Raw genomic sequence first — 18,948 nt, forward strand, 5'->3', positions numbered from 1 at the left:
TAATATGTAATGCCCCAGCCTACCAGGTCCATACTATGGCCCTAACCCTTCACCAAAGTCCCAGCCCAGGTGACCTGCAGGCCCATGCACCTGGAGATGGGGCCAACATGAACTGAAACGGGCCAGCCAACCAGAGCTCACCCCATGAACTCTGAGACGCTGCCTCCCCCACACTCTACCCTCCATAATTGGAGGGAGAGCAGAAGTGCCTGCCCCAGCGCCAGCCGACCCTAAGGACCCAAAAACCATCCCGAGTTCCCAGCCACACCAGGCGGCCCCAAACTCCGGATTGCAATAGGAGAACGGGGTGTGATAAAGACCCCGCACCTGCCTCCACCTGCTTAAATGTTGTGTTGTGGCATGTTTTTCTTGAGTGCATTCAAAAACAGGAGGGCCAAAAGGGGGGTCCCCTCCCAGGATGCCAGCTTTCCTGTTGGCTCCAGTAGGCACCCTGTTCTCCAGAAACCTACCTGCAGAAGGAGGCACCACTAGCAGTGCCACCAAAATCTGCGGGGCTAGAGACAGGCGGCGAGGCCTGGGAGCTAACCGCAAACTGAAACCAACAACCCTTCCCCCCCTCCACCCACCCCCACACACCCAAGATCAAGCTCTTGCCAAACCCGGTTCGGAGAAGGATGAAAACATAATTTCCACTAACAAAAGCACTCAAAGCCGTTCTCTTGTGTTCTTTTAAAAAATGTATAATCGGTAGATTAATAATAATATTTTTGTTGGATGTCAGGATTATAGGCAACCATACACCAGATAGGTGTATGGTTGCACAGGATAAGTGATGACTTCGTCATTTTAAGAAACTTCCATTATGCTGTCACAGAAGAGCTGATGTTGATGATTTTAAAGAATGGGGGGGGGGGGGGGGGGGGGGGGGGTCATTGAGAAAAAGTAATTAATTCCAGGTAAAACCATCATTTTAATTGAAGGAACCTTTCCAATAAGTAAAATTGGTAGAGATTTCCACCTGGCAAGATCATCTTCTATCTTCTTTAAGAGGTGTATGTGGTTAAGTTTTGTTAAATCTGCCAATTTATGCGACACTATAATACAATTAACCAATTTATAAAAAAAACTTCCAAAAACAAATTTATGTAGAATAGCAAATAAAAATTTCCAGTTAACTCTATGAAACAATTTTATTGCATCTAAAGACAATATATTGGATTCATTATTCCATTATATTGGAATAATCTATTAAGTGCCGTATTTTATGGACTATATGTTGCACTTTTTTATAGTTTGGTCGATCCTGCGACTTATATAAAAGATCATCGTTTGACTATCTGATAATTTAGGCAGTGTTATTTTATCCAGAAATTTATCAATATCATTATCTGATAGATTTAACTGTGATGTGTATAAAACTTTGTAGACATCTTGGACAGTATTGTTCATACTTTCAGGATCATATACTGTATTTCCCAATGAGTTCCCAATGAGTCTGTAACTGCAAATATATTTCTTTTCTCTTTATTCGTTTTTGGCTGATTAGCTAAAAAGCTTCCTTATTTATTCTTTATTCTTTTCATGAGATGAAAATTAAGTTATTTTACCTCTCATCATTGCTTTCCCTGCCTCCCAGAGGATAGATGTCCTTGGTAGGTCATCGTACTACAAGTATGAAGCCCACTCATCTTTAAAATATTTGATAAATTTGTATTTGCTGTGTTAAAGCTGCACCACTTTCTTTAAATAAGGGTTACTTTACAGTTAATGATTTGCTCTGCTTTGCTTGCGATGTTACCCAGATTTTTTACACAAGGCTGTCCAACTTTTCTGTGAGACATTTCGAGATGAACGGAGCGGTTTTATATCAGACTGAATAGTGATAGCAGAACAGATGACCAATGTAATAAGAGAGAGAGAGAGAGAACTGTTATGTGCAGTGAATCTCACTTAAAATGCTGTATGATGTAAAAACCAGACCAATAAAACAAGCCCAGAAGCTTCAATTACTCAGCTGAATAAGTGTGCACACTCTTAAATAACTGCACTTTGTTGATACAACTTTTGATTTTATTTATTGATTTTATTTTATGAAACTATTAGTTTAACACTGTGCACACTGTGTTATTGCAGGCTTTGGATTTTTTCTTATTTGTCTTAAAAATGTGTTTGGTTTTCAGTTGAAAATGACACAACAAAAGTAAGAAACGTTATTGCATTTTATTTGCCTTTGTCGTTTTGTCTCATCTTTATCATCCCCTACTTTGTTAGATTTTTGTAATGAGGTGAAGCAAAAAAGTGTTTTTTTATTTTAGCCATTTTGGGGAATATAGCTCTAAATCCAATATGAATTGGAGCAATAGAAATGTGAGTAATAGGCATAACAGTGTTAGAGGAAGGATTTGCTGTAAGCCGATCATTCCTGTGCTGACACAGTAAGGGGAATGTGCTGATTCACTTGGCATAAGTGAACCTGACAGTTCACCTGTGCCATTTTCTCACACCAGGAAAGAAATGGTGTAATAGAAATCAAACTTTACAATTCTCCTGGGTTTGTGTACTCACAGAGCTTCCTTCCACGGTGAAGTAATCAATATTTTTTTTACTTACTTACTTACTAGTGCAAGCAGACTTTTTGACTAAATTAAACCTAAGACATTTCTGGCACATGCACAAGGCTAGGTTATCAGATTTCCAATGAAGTAACAGAAAACATTTTAATTCTTTCCAAAAAGGCACAAATGCTTTGCATGTTTTTGCTGTGCTATAAAATAAGGCAACAAAAAGCCTAAATGAGCCACTAGTAGTGTCAAATCAAATGAGCAACATGATTGACTTATGAGTTGTTTTTTTATGAGAAAAAAAACATTGAAGTGCTACAGTCTCCAAAGAAAAAGGCCCATATAATGATTTTCCACCAACGGAGCCTCACTCCCTTGTGCTGCCCCTCCGAAGCAGTTTGTGCTGCCAGGTGGCTTCTGTTCAGTATGACACAAAGAAGTGGTTTCTTATCTGGGGAGATGTTGCTTAACTTTGTAGGACACATATCCATTGATTGGCTTTGTTTATACTGTTACGCCCCCCCCCCCCCCCCCCATTGGTCTAGGGGAGTGGGGTCATAAACATATAGGCAGAAACTGGTAAGTTCTTACAAAATTATAATTTATTTAGTAACAAGAGGTGCAAGCAATAAACAAACAAAAGGATGGTGGATGAGGGCGCTGTGAAAATAACAAACCAAGTTAAATAAAAGAGATCCTCAAAAGGAGGATTGTGCCTAACTATACATTTAAACAGAGGAGATTCTTACTAACAAGAACACAGAGAGCACAGCACCCACTACATCTAATGAAACTAACACAGGAAAACTAAGTGTGGCAATCAGTGTGGACTCTGGCCCTAATTCCACCCTCTTTCTAGCCTCAAGCTAGTAAATGCACATAAGCCAAACACACAGGAGATACTGGCACAGGCTACAAAACCCAAACCCAAAAGGGTAACCATAAACTTAAATGAGCCACTCCACTAAACACAAACGCAGCTGCTATGTAACAATGTCCGAATCACACAAGTCAACTGGCTGTGACAAGCTGCCTCAATCAACTGGTGGGCTCTCATTATGAACAGGAGGTGATTGCAGGTGGTGACAAGCCATTGGTTGAGGTGGAACAGAGGGAACCAATGGATGAGGTCAGCAACTCAGAAACCAGGAAGTAGGCGGGTCTTTCCACAAGGACATGCAGCCTACTTAGTAGAAGTGCGAAAGAAAAAGGGAAAAACAGGCAGTTAAAGTTCTATACATATCACACTTGGTGTCACTAAAGCCATGCTTATTGCCCATTCTAAATGTAAAGGAACAGATAATGCGGTTAAAGCTCTATGAATAGTACACTAAGCCATGGTAATTGCCTAATATAATGTAAGGAATTGAAAATCTACTTATATGAACTTAATAATTTGGTGTATTGATTCTAGTGATTCAGTACATTCAAAAGAACCATGTTGCCCATCAGTAAAAGGATGGCCAACCACAAAAGAGCAACATCATCAAGCCAGGATTCAGCTGGTCACACTCATCTGCAGGCCAGCCATCATTCTTTCAGGAATGACAACGTTCTCATCCTGGATAGGGAGGAATGTTGGTTTGAATGGGGAGTAAAGGAAACGCCCATTTTCTGAAAAGAAACCACCAATCAGAAACAGGCCTCCATGTCCAATTGGCCCCTCTTACAATCCTGTTATTGTGAGTATGACTCAATCCCCTGGGATCAATAATCAGCCATCATGCTAGCTGGATGGCCCTTTTTGTATGTGAGCAACCAGCTTTGATCGTCACTGGTAAACTTCTTGATCCACTATGCAGATGTACTCCCTGTAAGGCTGAGATTATTTGTAACTCCTTAGACTGAAGAAGTCTCTTGAAGAAGAGAAAACTTTTTAACGAGGAACCGGCCCCCAGTGTGATAATAACCGGTCTACTTGGATGATTGTACATCTCAATCATCCAGGACCCAATTTACTGGGATTCTGAAGAAACAATCAACCATTTGATTGTTTTAAGACTGGTCATGCTCCTCTCTGCATACATGGAAAGGTGGTGGAGTGTCTGGACAGCCTATAATTCCAGGCATTCATATTTCATATTTCCTCTGACCTCTCCTGGACTGTGAACACCTCCCACCTGGTGAAGAAGGCCCAAATATAGCTCTTCTTTCTCAGAAAGCTGAAACAGACTGGACTTTCTACTCAGCTGCTCCAAAGGTTTTACAGAGCTACAATCAAAAGTATGTTTTTTTCTCAGCGTGACATTGTGGTATGAGAGATGCATGGCATAGGAAAGGAAGGATTTAGCATGGTGGTGAGGTCAGCATAAGAGATTGTGGGAGGCTGTCTACAAGATCTGGGCACAGTGTGCGCTAAAAGAGTCCAGAAAAGGTCCAGATGTATTGTCACAGATCCCACCTACTTAAACAATGCACTGTTTCTTGAATGTTTTCTTGAATGTTGAATGCATTAACAATGCTTCTCAGGAAGCATTGTTGATGCATTCAACTATTTGAACATAGTCTTGTTCTGTGTCTCTGTGTTCTGTGTGAATCTGTATGAATTTTGAGCTGGTGTCTCATCAAAATTTCAGAATGAGCATGTAATGACTATAAAGATTCTTTATAGCATTTCTTTTTAAGTGTAATTTTTCACAAATACCTTTATAACTGACCAAAATGGCCAATGGCAGGGACAAAGAAGTCTACTCTGTAATAAGTGCAAGTGAAAGGTAGTAAATATGTCTGAACAAAATAGTAGACATGAGGGTCTAAAAGGAATTTGTTAGGGGGACAAATGATTGTAGAAAGGGACAAAATGTCAATGAAACAGGGGAACTAATAGGTGAAGGGCTGAATTACAGAATTTCTTTCACAGTGATGAAGCTTTTGTAGATATAGGGAAGACAACAAAGCAAGACTGAGTCCTGTGAGTAAAGATATAGCTGTGTTTACATTATATATGTTTCTAGGCATTCAATGACCATACGCAGTGTGGATGATGCTCAATCTTTTTGTGGGTGCACTCGATCTTCCCCTTACTCTCAGTGCCTAACAAGGGTTCTTCTTCCTCAAAGAAAGTATCAGGAGTCCCCGCAGTCACTGTGAAGCTGGGGTGGTCCCTCGTGTATATGTGTGTGTGTGTGAACAGGGGTGTGAGGATTTATACTTGGTTGTGCAGAGTGTGTGTTCTCACATGTACATGTGAGAACACACACTCTTAAGACTAGGTGTATCCGTGTGAGTATCCAGGATGGAAGCTCCACTAATAGGTCTGTCGTCTCTGTGGACTCCCTTGCAGGCTCGACTGACCTTGAGCAGGCGACTCTTAGGGGATGATTTGCTCCGACTTTCTACTCGCGCATACTACCAAGGTTTGAGAAATATTGTGCAAACCCCTACATTAATCATGCAACTCCTAGGTCATTTAACACCTCAAATTGCCTGCCGCATCATTTACCTTTGGATTCAAGTTGTCTCCACACTAAAACCAGTAGCTGTAACATTGCTTTTTAATAAAAAACAGCACACACTAACACACATTCTTTACTGCAACCTTCAAGCCTCCATACACTATTGGGGGAGAGTCAATTCTTATGGGTGCCTCATCCTGAAGACATTGAAGGCACACATAATATTATTATTGTCCCTACTTATGGCACTTATTATTACTTTATATGTTGTTCAACTGTGGCATCATTAAATGGGGCCAGCATTATAGACATTGTACAATATTTTCAGATTTTTCTCATAAGAGAGGGCTAACGTTAGTGTGTGGGTCTGCCACAGCTGCTCCTAAAGGTTTCCTGAGGTCACAAATACATTGGACCATTAGGTATATGCTGTTTCAATGTGTATCCACCTCTTATATAAGCTTCACTGCAGATCGGCCCATTTGCTCCTACACCTCTGTCAGCCTCCTATGAAATTACCCAACGGAAATTAATTATTCCAAATGCCACTGCAGCAGCAACTTCAACAAAAAGCATAATTTAAGACATTGCAATGTAATAAAGGAACTAATCTTTGCAGCTGTACTACTCTTGAAATAGCCCCCTATCTTCCTACAGTTTGCCCTACCAGACAGCACAGGGTTTTGATCAGCAATAAGTAAATTGAAAACATGTGCCACACAATTTGCGACACAAACTAAGCTCCTTGACACTAGCACCCATATTTGCTGTGCCATCATCACAGGGCAAGTAACTTTGTAACACTCCTATCTAACAAAAAAAATGCTTCTGTTACATGTGCTACATTGTCAGCAGTATGTGCATCAGGGAAACTCAGTACCCCTGAAACAACATAATGCAAATAAGTGCTTGTATCTATACTGTTGGAGTTGAGACAGGAGGAGGAGGAGGAGTAATCAGATAGCCATGAGAATTACAGGGGCCTCGTAAGGAACACCCTCACAGCGGGATGTCTACTGAAACTCTATAAAGCCTTTCTTCTCTGTCCCATCAACCTTTTTTCTGAAGACCCCTCCGACGAAGGTGGTTTACCATGAAGAGACAAGGCAATCACGTGGGCCTGCATCGAGTTCCCATCTGAGACCAGCCAACGACTGCTCAGACTGGAATCAGCTAAGTAGATTCTGTTTTCTGCAGAATCAGATGTCGAAGCAACGGACCAGCCGCTACAGAAACCAGCTTTTGTTCTCTTTTTCGGCTTTTGCAAGAAAAAGCTGAACCAAAAGCGTGCAGAAGCCCTCCCAGAAAACCTAAGCAAACACTTCTGATGCGACATGCTGGAGGCCTCCATAAGAAGAAGCCATGGAAAAGAGCCCATGGAGCGGGAAAAGGAGTGAGATCAGTCACTTTTTTGCCACCGATCCGACATGCTGCCGTCTCCGTAAACAGATCCGAGCACTAAGTTCTAAATTTTAATGTTTTGGAAACAGCACCAATATATAAGACATTAACAAATGTTTTGCATCAACAACACTTATAGAAGCTACTGTTATTGTCATACTCTGTGGTCCTGGTGCAGGTCTGGTTTTCCTTCTCTCCCTCCTCTGCAGGGCTGGATGGGCAGGTGTGTTCCATCAGAGCTAAATACCACCCTTCATAAGGAGCTGGAACCAGGAGGAGGGCATCAGTTCGTTTACGCTTCAGCGGGGTACAAACCTTACTCTTTACCCTAGAACCTATACAACCTGAACCTAAACTTGTTCTTGTCATTTCCCTCCTAGAACCTCGAAGCCCAACCAGTGAAAGACCTGGTAACCTCAGCCTTGGACCAGAATCAGAAGGGCACCCGGAAACTATCTCAAACCAGAGAAGAACCACAGACCCTTCTGTTCAGCCCTCCTGCCTGCGCTCGCCTGCCTGTCGACCCTCCAACCACCAACACAGAGAAAGGAACTGGACCTGCACCAACAACCCGGACTATTGAACAGCACCTCTTCCCCAGATCTAGCCCAAGCCACCACCTCTGTGAGTTCAACTACCAAGCGTCCTTTTCACTATCCCAAGCTCAAGTATTCACCGCCCTCTCCTTCTTTCCCAGCACAAGACCTCCAACTAGTAGATACTCTTCTTCACCTCCACTATTTACAATAAACATTTTTTGCATTTTACCACTTGCTTTAGTTATTGTGCTCATTCAGAGTCCCACGTTCAAAACATGACAGTTATCACTTTAAGGCGTACTTAAAATCCTTATGTTTTCTCAAAAATTGACGGTGCGCCTTATATATGATTATTGTTGTGATTGTGGACCGATTTTATGCGGTATAATGTGCTCAAAAATCTGTTAAAATGTCTAAGTACGACTTTGGTTAGCAACGAAGCCGCTCCGCTCAATGGATATTCGGAGCATTACAGTACACTATGTCACCACCTGATAGGACCCCTGAGCAGTCTACAAGACTGCTTGACTGTAATGTCAACTAGAAGTGCCTTCATGTAAACGTCCCCACATACTCGGGTGTAGTTCAGTCTGCAAAATGTCCGCGCGCACTTGAGGTGTACTCAAGGAGGACTCTGCCTGGACTCCTTACAGTCAGGTACGTGCAGAGCTAAATTTTTACAACCGCGAACACGGTTTCACACTTTAAACTTCTCAGAGGCAAGAAGTCTTTACATCAAACTGTTTTATATGTGACACCGAGCGTGATACACTGAGCTGCTCCAAGCAGGCGGTCTCCAGGACGCGTGGCATCACTGTCCCTCTATGTTCTCAATGACTGCTGGAAAAGAAACAGCTCTAGGTGCTCAACTAGCTAATCACATTTTACCATACGTTCCACCGCTTCGACCCACTGGCAAAAAGTGTGGGAATTATGGCAGCCTTTAAGCAGCCCACGCCCGAAGGTACGCGCTAGCAACAATACATTTTGTAAGTTAATTCAATATAAAAGTTACGTATATGTTGGCTTTATGTTAGAAAAAGGGCAGTGTAGTCCAACTATCTAATGTAGAACAGATTACTGGATCAATGTGTGCTTCTGTGCTTTTTTTTTGTCTCTCTTGTTGTGTCTCTGCTCGGTCTTCTGTAACCCCCAGTCGGTCGAGGCAGATGACTGTTCATACTGAGCCTGGTTCTGCTGGAGGTGTTCCTTCCGGTTAATGGGGAGTTTTTCTTTCCACTGTCGCTTCATGCTTGCTCAGTATGAGGGATTGCAGCAAAGCCATGGACAATGCAGACGACTCTCCCTGTGGCTCTACGCTTCTCCAGGAGTGAATGCTGCTTGTCGGGACTTTGTTGCAATCAACTGGTTCCCTTTATATAGGAAATTTTTGACCAATCTGTATAATCTGACTCAATCTGTATAATATGATTGAATTTGACTTTGTAAAGTGCCTTGAGATGACATGTTTCATGAATTGGCGCTATATAAATAAAATTGAATTGAATCAAACAAAATATTTTACTGCTACCATTTTCAGGTTTTGATCCACTGACATATTCAAATGTAGTTTCTATCAATGTTACAATGGGGCAAACCTATGGACATACTATACAATTACTTTAATTAATTAACTAAACAGCATTTTGGGCTTAGGATAAAGGGAACCAGAGTACAAAGATCAAAAAGGATAGCACACCAGAACAAAACTTTAACCTTTTGGGGACAAACCTTTCAGAAAAATACCTTCCTGTTCTACAGTATATATAACTGGCTTGTAAAAAAAAAACAAAAAAAAAAAAACACACTGATCATAAATCTACTCCCCTCTAATGCAGAGTGCTTGACCAAATACCTTTGTGCTAGCCAGGACTGGTGAAATAAAACTTTACAGCTGACTAATTTACTTTACAGCAGACTAATTTACCTTGCAACAGACAGATAAACCTGACATCCTCCCTCTTCGCATGTGATCACAGACGAGTAACCCCAAAATGGCCATTATAAAACACATGTTTGATCCGTAAGCAAGATCAAATGTGTAGTCCCCTCTTCTAAACAGTACTGAAAAAACTATAAGAACACAAAGGTATGTATGTGACCAAACCTTCTACTTTGTTTTAACTCAGTGGTAAACTCAATCATATAAAACTAGACAACTTGCAGTTCCTGTGAAAATGCAGAATGAAAATTGTAACCTATATGCGAAAATCTCAAGTTAACAGAAAAAATACTGAAATATAAAAAGGAGAACTGTAAACTAAAATGTATTCGCAAAATAAAATCTACAAATCCTTCTGATGTTTAGAAGCCAAGAGATGAGTTGCGGTGGACTATGGAAACACAACATTCTTTTCCATTAACTATTAAGTAATTTTTCAAGATACTTGAAGTAAAGTTTGTCATATACCAAGAGCATAAAGCTAACTTATTTTTAAGATGGATTACCTGGTTCAGATGCAAAAATATCAATTTTATCCCTTAATGAATTTCCACAAGATAAATGAAAGGTATCACAAATCACAAACAAGGTTTGCAAGATTCACATATTAGAATAAAACAATGTAAAACAGGTTTAAAGAGTCTAGCATTTAAATACCTTGAGTATAACCAGCTTAATATGATGGAAATGCTAAATGCTGAAAGTGGTTAAAATATATAAAAAGCCAAAAATACTGACATATACAAAAGATGTAAGTACATTTTAATTTTGGATGGTGTTTCTAGTTAAATATACACAAGTAATCAACTGTCAAAAAGCAGAATCTATTAGCAGAGTTTGGCAACATAAAAAAAAAAAACCTTACAATCATTCAAATGAAGAAAAATCAACAGAAAAACTGAATATTTTAAGTTTTAAGATATCAATGCCTGTAAACATAGCCTGTAATGTAAAATAGGGTGAGCAGATATCTGAAATAAAACAGGTATCACCTTCTGCCGGAGTGGGGGTAGGAGAGAAGGATTTGAATTTAACAGCACACCACACTCTCAAAGGGGAGTGGAGGAGGATCACAAGCGAAAGGATGGAATAGCATTTTAAACAAAATAAAAACTCTAAGAAAATGTGATTCTAATTTAAATGCAAATTAGAGATATTAAAACAAGTAGTAAGGAAATAACCTAAAAAGAACACTGTCCAGCATTGTTAAGGTTTGAAATGACCTTATTACAATACCCCACTGGTGAGATGTCTTCTGTTAAGAGTATATAACTTTAAATTCTTAATAGAATTGGAAATTAATATCTTCTTTACCCTTTTTAAATGAAAAAACAAACAAATAACAATTTCAGCTTGTAACCATTGCAACACGGACAGTATGTTCACCTCAGACATACCAAAAAGACAAAAGAAAGAAACCATAATTTCAAGTTTCACATTTTAGGTGCACACCCCTAAACTTAACAGCTGTTTTAACACCACCACAAAAGCCAAAAAACAATTAGAGCTTGATCTCTCATATTCTCACAAATTACACACAAATTTCAGTCAAATGGCCCCTCTACACCATTCCCAAATCATAGGGGCATTCATCCAGTAGTTGATTTCTCTCAAATTTGTGATGAAATGAGATAAATAAAAAAAGCAGTCCCAGCACAGAAAGAAAGGGGTCTGTCATAATCTCAGCACTAATGCTGGTCTCATTACCTTCTGACTCACCTGTACAGCTCCACCCCGTTTCTCATTAATCTTCATCAGATCCACCTGCACCACTAACTATATAACCAGCCCTCAGACCAGTCACTAGTGCCAGAGTATTACGAGCCACCGGTGAGTTTGATCCAGCGTTCTGATTCCCATCTACCTGTTTCCTGACCTGTTCTGCCTCCTGATTCTCTGAGCCTGCCTAACACCTGTCGGATCTGATTACCTGTCTGTTACCTGACCTGTTTCTGTGCCCTGACTCTGCCTTGGATTTTCTCTGGATCTCTGATCACCCAGCTCTGACCCTGGACCTTCTCTTGTATTTCAAATTCTGGATATTCTCCCTGATCCTCCTGTCTGACATTGTCATCACAGTTCTGACTCTTTGCCTGCCTTTTGACCACCGAGATCCTGCCAGTCCCAGAAGAAACAACCTGAGAGCTTCTCTGACCGGACTTTGGATCACATTAAGAGTCATCAGCATCATCTCCCACCAACTGGAGCCTGCTCTCACTTTCCTCGCCTGTTCCTGTAATGTGAGAAGGTTAGTGATATCAGTGACTGTTTCCAAGATCTATCTGGTCACTAACCCTACGTCTCACTTCCAGTGGCTCCTGACGCTGACGTTTACCTCCGACCTAAAACAGTTTATCCTTCAATAAACTGTCTTTAAATGTCCTCTGTTTTGTCTGATTAAATTCTGTGTCCTCTGGTTCTGGTCATTACAGGGTCTATTTCTCTGGAAACATTTGTGCCATTCTACTGTGACTACAAAGTTTAATTCTCAAGCATTACTTACTTTTGCTAAACTACTTCTCCAGACCTGAAAACTCAAACATTATAATCAGTCCTTGAATAGAAAACTAAATTTTTATGCATAAATTAGTATTATCATGCAACATATGATCCAATTTGGCATGCAGACAAAGAAAAACAAACCGAAATTTAATGAATTTAGAAACTGAAGTCTCAAGATCTCAAAGAGATTTTGAACAATCTCTTTCTCACAATATGTCCAGGATCCAGTGTAAAATTTTGAAAGGGGACACACTTTAGTAGATTTTTTTTTTACTCCTCTTAATAGGTAAAATTTGATTAGAAGTCAGGCATAATAGAAAGCAGCATTGGACAACATTTGGAAAAATTTCCAGTTACACCACAATATCAGCAGTGACTCAAGTTAAGTAAGTAAAGGGAGCTGCTGAATCAAACTGGTACAGAACCTTAGTCTGAGCAACAGGTGGTACAGAACTCACATCATAGGGAGATAGAATTAGAGTTAGAATCTTCAGGGTTTTTTTAACAGAAGATGTGATCTACCTTCCCCCTTGAAATCTCAACTCCTTGGTAAGCCCCTGTCCTGTAGGTACACCCAGAACAGTTACTGAAATGGAATCTTGTAAGATTTATCATATAAATCTTACTTTCCTCTCAAGCTTGGATAATTTCATTTATTGAGACTGAAATAATCTATTTGGTAATATGACTAGATGCAAGCTCTCCTTCCTGTTCCATCTTTTCTCACAACTCATCAAATTGTTTAAGGTAATGTTTGACCTGTTTTTCTGGATATCATGGTATTATATTCTTCCTCCCTGACTATAAGAGTTGTTATAGCGACTCCTCAAAGAGCTCATTTGCTAAGTTCTCAATCACATGGTTTATGGTTTTGAGAGAACGTTAACAATCCCTCATACACCAAAACTAGCACAGTAAATCCAGTGTGCAGCCTCCTCTTGATCTGCAGTCAGATGCTCCACCACTGAGTCATACCCCCCATTGCCTCTCACTGGCCCATGTACTCTCATTCTCACCCACACTCACATTGGCCAGCTTCTTCCATTATTTTTAGATTCTCTTATTTTCTGTTACTTAACCCGTTTTAACTCCAATTTTCACCATGCCTTATTTAAACCATTTAACTCCATTATTCATCATGCCTTATTTAAAAGATTGTCACTTTCTCACTAACTGCAGCAGATATAAACAATTAGGGATTGATAGTGGCCCATCAGCCAAAAACAGCACCTGCGCCATAATTGTTCTGGCCTCGGCTTCAGCAGGCGACCACTCCAAGTCTTCCATGTAAAACTCTCTGCCCTTACCATGCTCTTCGAGCGTAACATTAACAGCCCCCTACTCCCTTTGAGAAAGAGAAAAAAATCTAATGCCCTTAGTGAAAGAACTTTAAACCAAATTCTTGAGGCTGAAGTCTACTATAAGATTTTAATCAATTCCCCCCAAACTTTAACTGATACAGTCGCACATCACTTCACCACACTCGCTATAAACCGTTTAAAAAATATGTATAATTATTTCTCTGTTCTCAAGAAAACAAAACCAGCTCACTCAGGTACCAATAACACAGTCAAAGTATTTTATCAAAATCACTGGAGATATATAAAAGATAAGATGCAGCTGTAGACTGTATTATTAATTTCCTTATGGCCCTTGAGTATTGCTGCATAGAGAATAACCTTACAGAAACACAAATTTGTTCATATTTATGTGTGCACCCAGTAGCACTTGAACACGGTCGGTCCCCACAAGTATGCTGGACTCTTGCACCAATACAACACGGGTCACCAAAGATGAAGAGCGCCAAATCAAAGCCACGTGTTCTTTTTCTAAGCTTAGACACACCCCTGAAAGGGGATGGCGTCCTTCCATGATATCTGAAGAAAGAGTGTGTTGTCATGGACACGTTATCTGTTTTACAGCACGTTACTTTGCGGGTGTCTTGAGCTGGCTAAGTGAAAGCATGCATATAAATCACAGGGAAAGTGGTTCTATTAAGAACTCCACACGGTCTATATCAAATTAGACTAGCTTTAACTTTTAACTAAACATTACACTAACTAAACAAACCATAACACAACCCAAGGAGGACACTTTAGTGAGGATATGATTAAGGCTCTTTGCTGGCACTGTGGATAAAGGGACGGGAAAGAAGGGTAAAAAATTAGAACATTGCTGCATACTCACCTGATTCTTCTCCATACTCTTGTCCCTCTTCATCCTCCTCCTCCTCTCCCTCATCTTCTCCTCCTCCTTCTCCTTCCAGAGCCTGTGCTACCCAGACCCAGCCTGAGGAGATAAATTCTGACCCGTATGACTGGTATCTTGTTTTCCATCCAGAGCAGTGCCTGCCCTGGCCCCTCTCTCCAGACAGGTCTCCTCCAGTCCAATTGATTGTTGTTAGATCTGCAGGAACCATGACCAAGTCTATCAAAATCGAATGATCTCCACCCCAACACGTCAAGTGGAACCACCATCACCCATCCTCTTCGAGCCATCTCCAGCTTCAAGCAGTACGCCCCAGGAGCCCCCACCGCCACCTCGACCTCCAGCACTTCCTTCATTGGAGCAGCCCACATCCCACAGACACCAACAGCATCCACTTGCACAACACTGGTCTGATGAGAAGGCACAACCTGCTCAATCATCATCCTCTTCACATTCCTCTCTGTCCTGTGCCCAGTCCAACACACCCAGAGCCCCTAAACTGGATGACTCCATGACTTCATCAAGGACATGATTGCAAAGGAAGCTGCCCACAACAGAGCCCACACACTAGCTGAGGCCAGGGCTGCGGATGAGTTCCTCCTCCAGGTCTGGCACATCTGCATTGGCCACATTTCCAGATGCCTCCAAATTAGTATGCAGAGGCACAGTGGCTTCAATCTCAGGCTGCAGCATCTTCTCACCCTCCACAGGGACATCCATTTCCAGCTTCTTCTGCCCCTTGGGTAACAGATTGTAAATACACCAGAGAACGATGAAAGTCTGGTCTATTCCATCCATCCATTTTCTAACACACTTATCCCCATTGGGGTGCTGTTGGGAGTGCTGGTGCCTATCTCCAGCTGTCAATGGGTGAGAGGCGGGGTACACCCTGGACAGGTCGTCAATCTATTGCAGGGCAACACAGAGACAAACAGGACAAACAACTATTCTCACACACCTAAGGAGAATTTAGAGAGACCAATTAACCTAACAGTCATATTTTTGGACTCTGGGAAGAAGGCCGGAGTACCCGGAGAGAACCCACACATGCACAGGGAGAACATGCAAATGCCATGCAGAAAGAGGCAACAGGGAGGGCATGCTAATATTGTTTAACAGAATGTTTGCAACCTTTCCAGATTTTTCACAATTTCTGTTCCACAGTGTCCTCTTCTCAATAGGGGGTTAACCTTTGTTCCTACTTAGACCCAGCAGGAAACAAAAAATAACTAGATTTTAAACCACCATTCGACTTACATAAATACCACAGAAGGCTAAAACTAGCGGGCTATTATAAAGATGGTACTCATAATAGTTAAGAAGATGATCATGATAACCTTTGCACTAATAAAAACAAAATAAACATCTTACCTGAATCTGACTTGTCTTCTGCAAATGGTGGTCTTGCTCCAGCAGTTCATGACCTAAATGGTAAATGGCTTGTACTTGTATAGCGCTTTTAACCAGTCTGGCAACCTCCAAAGCGCTTCACACTACAGTTCAGTCATTGACCCATTCACACACACATTTACACCCTGACGGTGGTGAGCTAAGTTAGTAACTACAGCTGCCCTGGGGCAGACTGACAGAGGTAAAGCTGCCATGCACCAGCGCCACCGAGCCCTCTCAACACTGCCAGCAGGCAATGCGGGTGAAGTGTCTTGCCCAAGGACACAACGGAGACAGTCAGAGCGGGGGATCGAACCAGCAACCCACAAATTGCAGGACAAACCCCCAACATTTGCGTCATCTAATCAGAGGATCTCCATAATTTTGACAAAAAAACTAGGATTAATATTAAGAAACCCAATCGATCTAAAGAGTGTAAGCATTAAACAAACTTATTGATAATTAGTCTATTATATTAAATCTGCAGATAAAGGATGCTCAGTCATTAGGCTAAGTAGCAATATATTTGGGAAGGTAATAAGGAATTATATATTACAACTTATTATAAAAAATAGATAAACCTATGTTTTTTGAGACCATACCTATAGTTAACATTATCTTAGAGGATTTGTAACAAAGATAGTTTATTCCTGTTAAACAGAGGAATTTTTAAAGGGAATATTTGATGCCAAAGACCCAGAGGATTTCCCTAATTACCCCAAATCCATAAAAAATCTGCCAAGTGGGGCAAACTTTAATATTGATATTAACGAGGGCATCCAAAGTATCTAGAACATATACATTAGTACATATATACATTAGTGGCATAGCCTAAGGAGGAGACAGGAAGTAGCTGTGGGAATGGGTTGAAGCTTGACCTTGCATCAAGAAGAACAATGCCACAAGAATTGAAAACAGCTGATACTTGTTATGCCTGTGTAATGCCCAGAAATCAGAGGACCTAGAATTCAGCCAGACAAAATCAGCTAACGTTAAGAAAGAGTTTATTGAGACAAAAACTGCTGCTGGTCGAATGTGAATGAAGACTCCTGTTGGTGGAGGATTTCGCAGATGAAGCTCAATGTCATCCAGAGATCGATCAGAACAACTTGAAAGACCTTACTCGTGGGATCAGCAGGTGCTGGGTGATCGATCGACAGGCACAGGGTGAGAACCGTGAAAGCTGAGTCAGGCAGGATGATCAGGGAGAATTACCAGAGTCCGAAGTCAGAGAGCAGGTACAGGGTCAGTACCTGGTGATCAGAGATCCTGGGAGAATCCAAAACATAATCCGAGAGCAGAGTCAGGGCACAGAAGCAGGTAGCACAACAAACAGGTTCGACTGGGGATAGGCAGGCTGAGAGAATCAGGAGACAGAAAAAGGCAGGCAGGATTCAGAACGCTGGATAAGACTCGCCGGTGGCTCGTAATAATCTGGCAAGGATGAGTAGGCTGAGACGGGTATAAGTAAGCAGGTGAAAAGGTGACCAAAGTTGAAACTAATTAGTGGCAACAGGTGGAGCTGATCTAGAGAAGGGTAGTGGCTGGAGGTGGACTGAACTGATTGGTTAGTGGCCGGTGACTGAGAGGTGAACGGGCTAGCAGGAAAAGTCTACAAAAGTCCAAAAGCAAAATAAACAGAACGCAAATCATGACAGCCTGAAGTGTACTGCAATTCTAACCCCTTTTAATTGCATATTCTAATAATCTGTGTTGGCTTCAACAAGCAGTTTATCTACTCAACCCTTGAGATTTTTAACTCTCTGTTTGAATGGATTTAAAACAAACCATTAAACATTTAAAGTCATGCTGTGAAAAGTAACCCCATAATTTATCATTAAAAACATCTCCCCTGCACATTTCACTGCTTCATACAGTTGAAGATAAATATATTAGGAGACATTAAATCTATTTCATACACTTAACATTTGTTTCATTGACAATATACACACAAGTCTGATAAAAATTTTGTTTGGTTCTGTCCTTTATCATGAATGTATTGCCCAGCTATTAGTATGTATCTGGTTTAATCCCTGCAGAAGGAATACAAAGTAACCGGACAGTATTCAGAGTGATTTTCATTTTTAATTACAGTTCTTCTGATGTTTCGCTGCAGTGTGCATTAAAGTTCATCACACAGTGATGATACAATTTTTATTTTATACTTTACACTTGTGCTCTACAGATTAATCAAATTAATAAAATAATAGGTTTGTCAAATACACTATCCTTTCATAATGCTGTCCTAGCCAGTATCTTTTGCCAAAGCAAGCCTTTATAGTGTAACGTTGTCTAATTTAAACATTGGCCATCTTTTCCCTCCGTAGTGTAGTGTTGATCTAAACAAAATTAAAGTAAAACAGTCAGAAACAAACATTTTCACCACAGTGTTCTTGTCTAAAAATGGGTCATAAAAAGTGTTTTACTACCTCCAAGGTGAACCCCTTCACAATCTAAATAAACATAATTATTTCAACAGTGATCTTGTTTTGTTTACATAAATACATTTTTAAATAAGACTTGTTTCATCACATTTCCACTGTTTAACTTTTTTACGGATCTCACAAACATTCTGATATGTGTTAAAAAATAAATAAAAACTGGATTAAAACTGGCATGAGTCAATCACATCACCTTTTCCTCTTTTTCCTCAGGATCATCCTTTCAGGTCTTTTTTGGGCAATTTGGTTTGCCATTCTGCACCTGAGAATATCTGAAAGAGACTGATCATTTTGCTTATCTATATTTCCAGAAAGAAGAGCAGAAGGCACATCAGCAAGTCTTGGTCAGGCGGCTTGTTGACGTGAACACACCAGTGGAAGGCGTAAGTTCTTTCACAGTATCTTTTGGTCAGATACTGTTGGGTGGAAGTTATGGTACAGACATTCTTCTTCCTGTCTATTCCACAGGACTCGGTTGAAGATCGCATTCTTCACAATTGCAGAAATGCAGCAGAGTGGGTTGAGGCCAACAAATCATGTTTTCTTCCACAGTGGTCCTGCCTGATGTTCGGTGCATGGGGGAGGAGGCACAGGCAGAGGCTGCTTCAC

The sequence above is a fragment of the Fundulus heteroclitus genome, chromosome 2 (genome assembly GCF_011125445.2).
Source record: "Fundulus heteroclitus isolate FHET01 chromosome 2, MU-UCD_Fhet_4.1, whole genome shotgun sequence".
NCBI lineage: Eukaryota > Metazoa > Chordata > Actinopteri > Cyprinodontiformes > Fundulidae > Fundulus > Fundulus heteroclitus.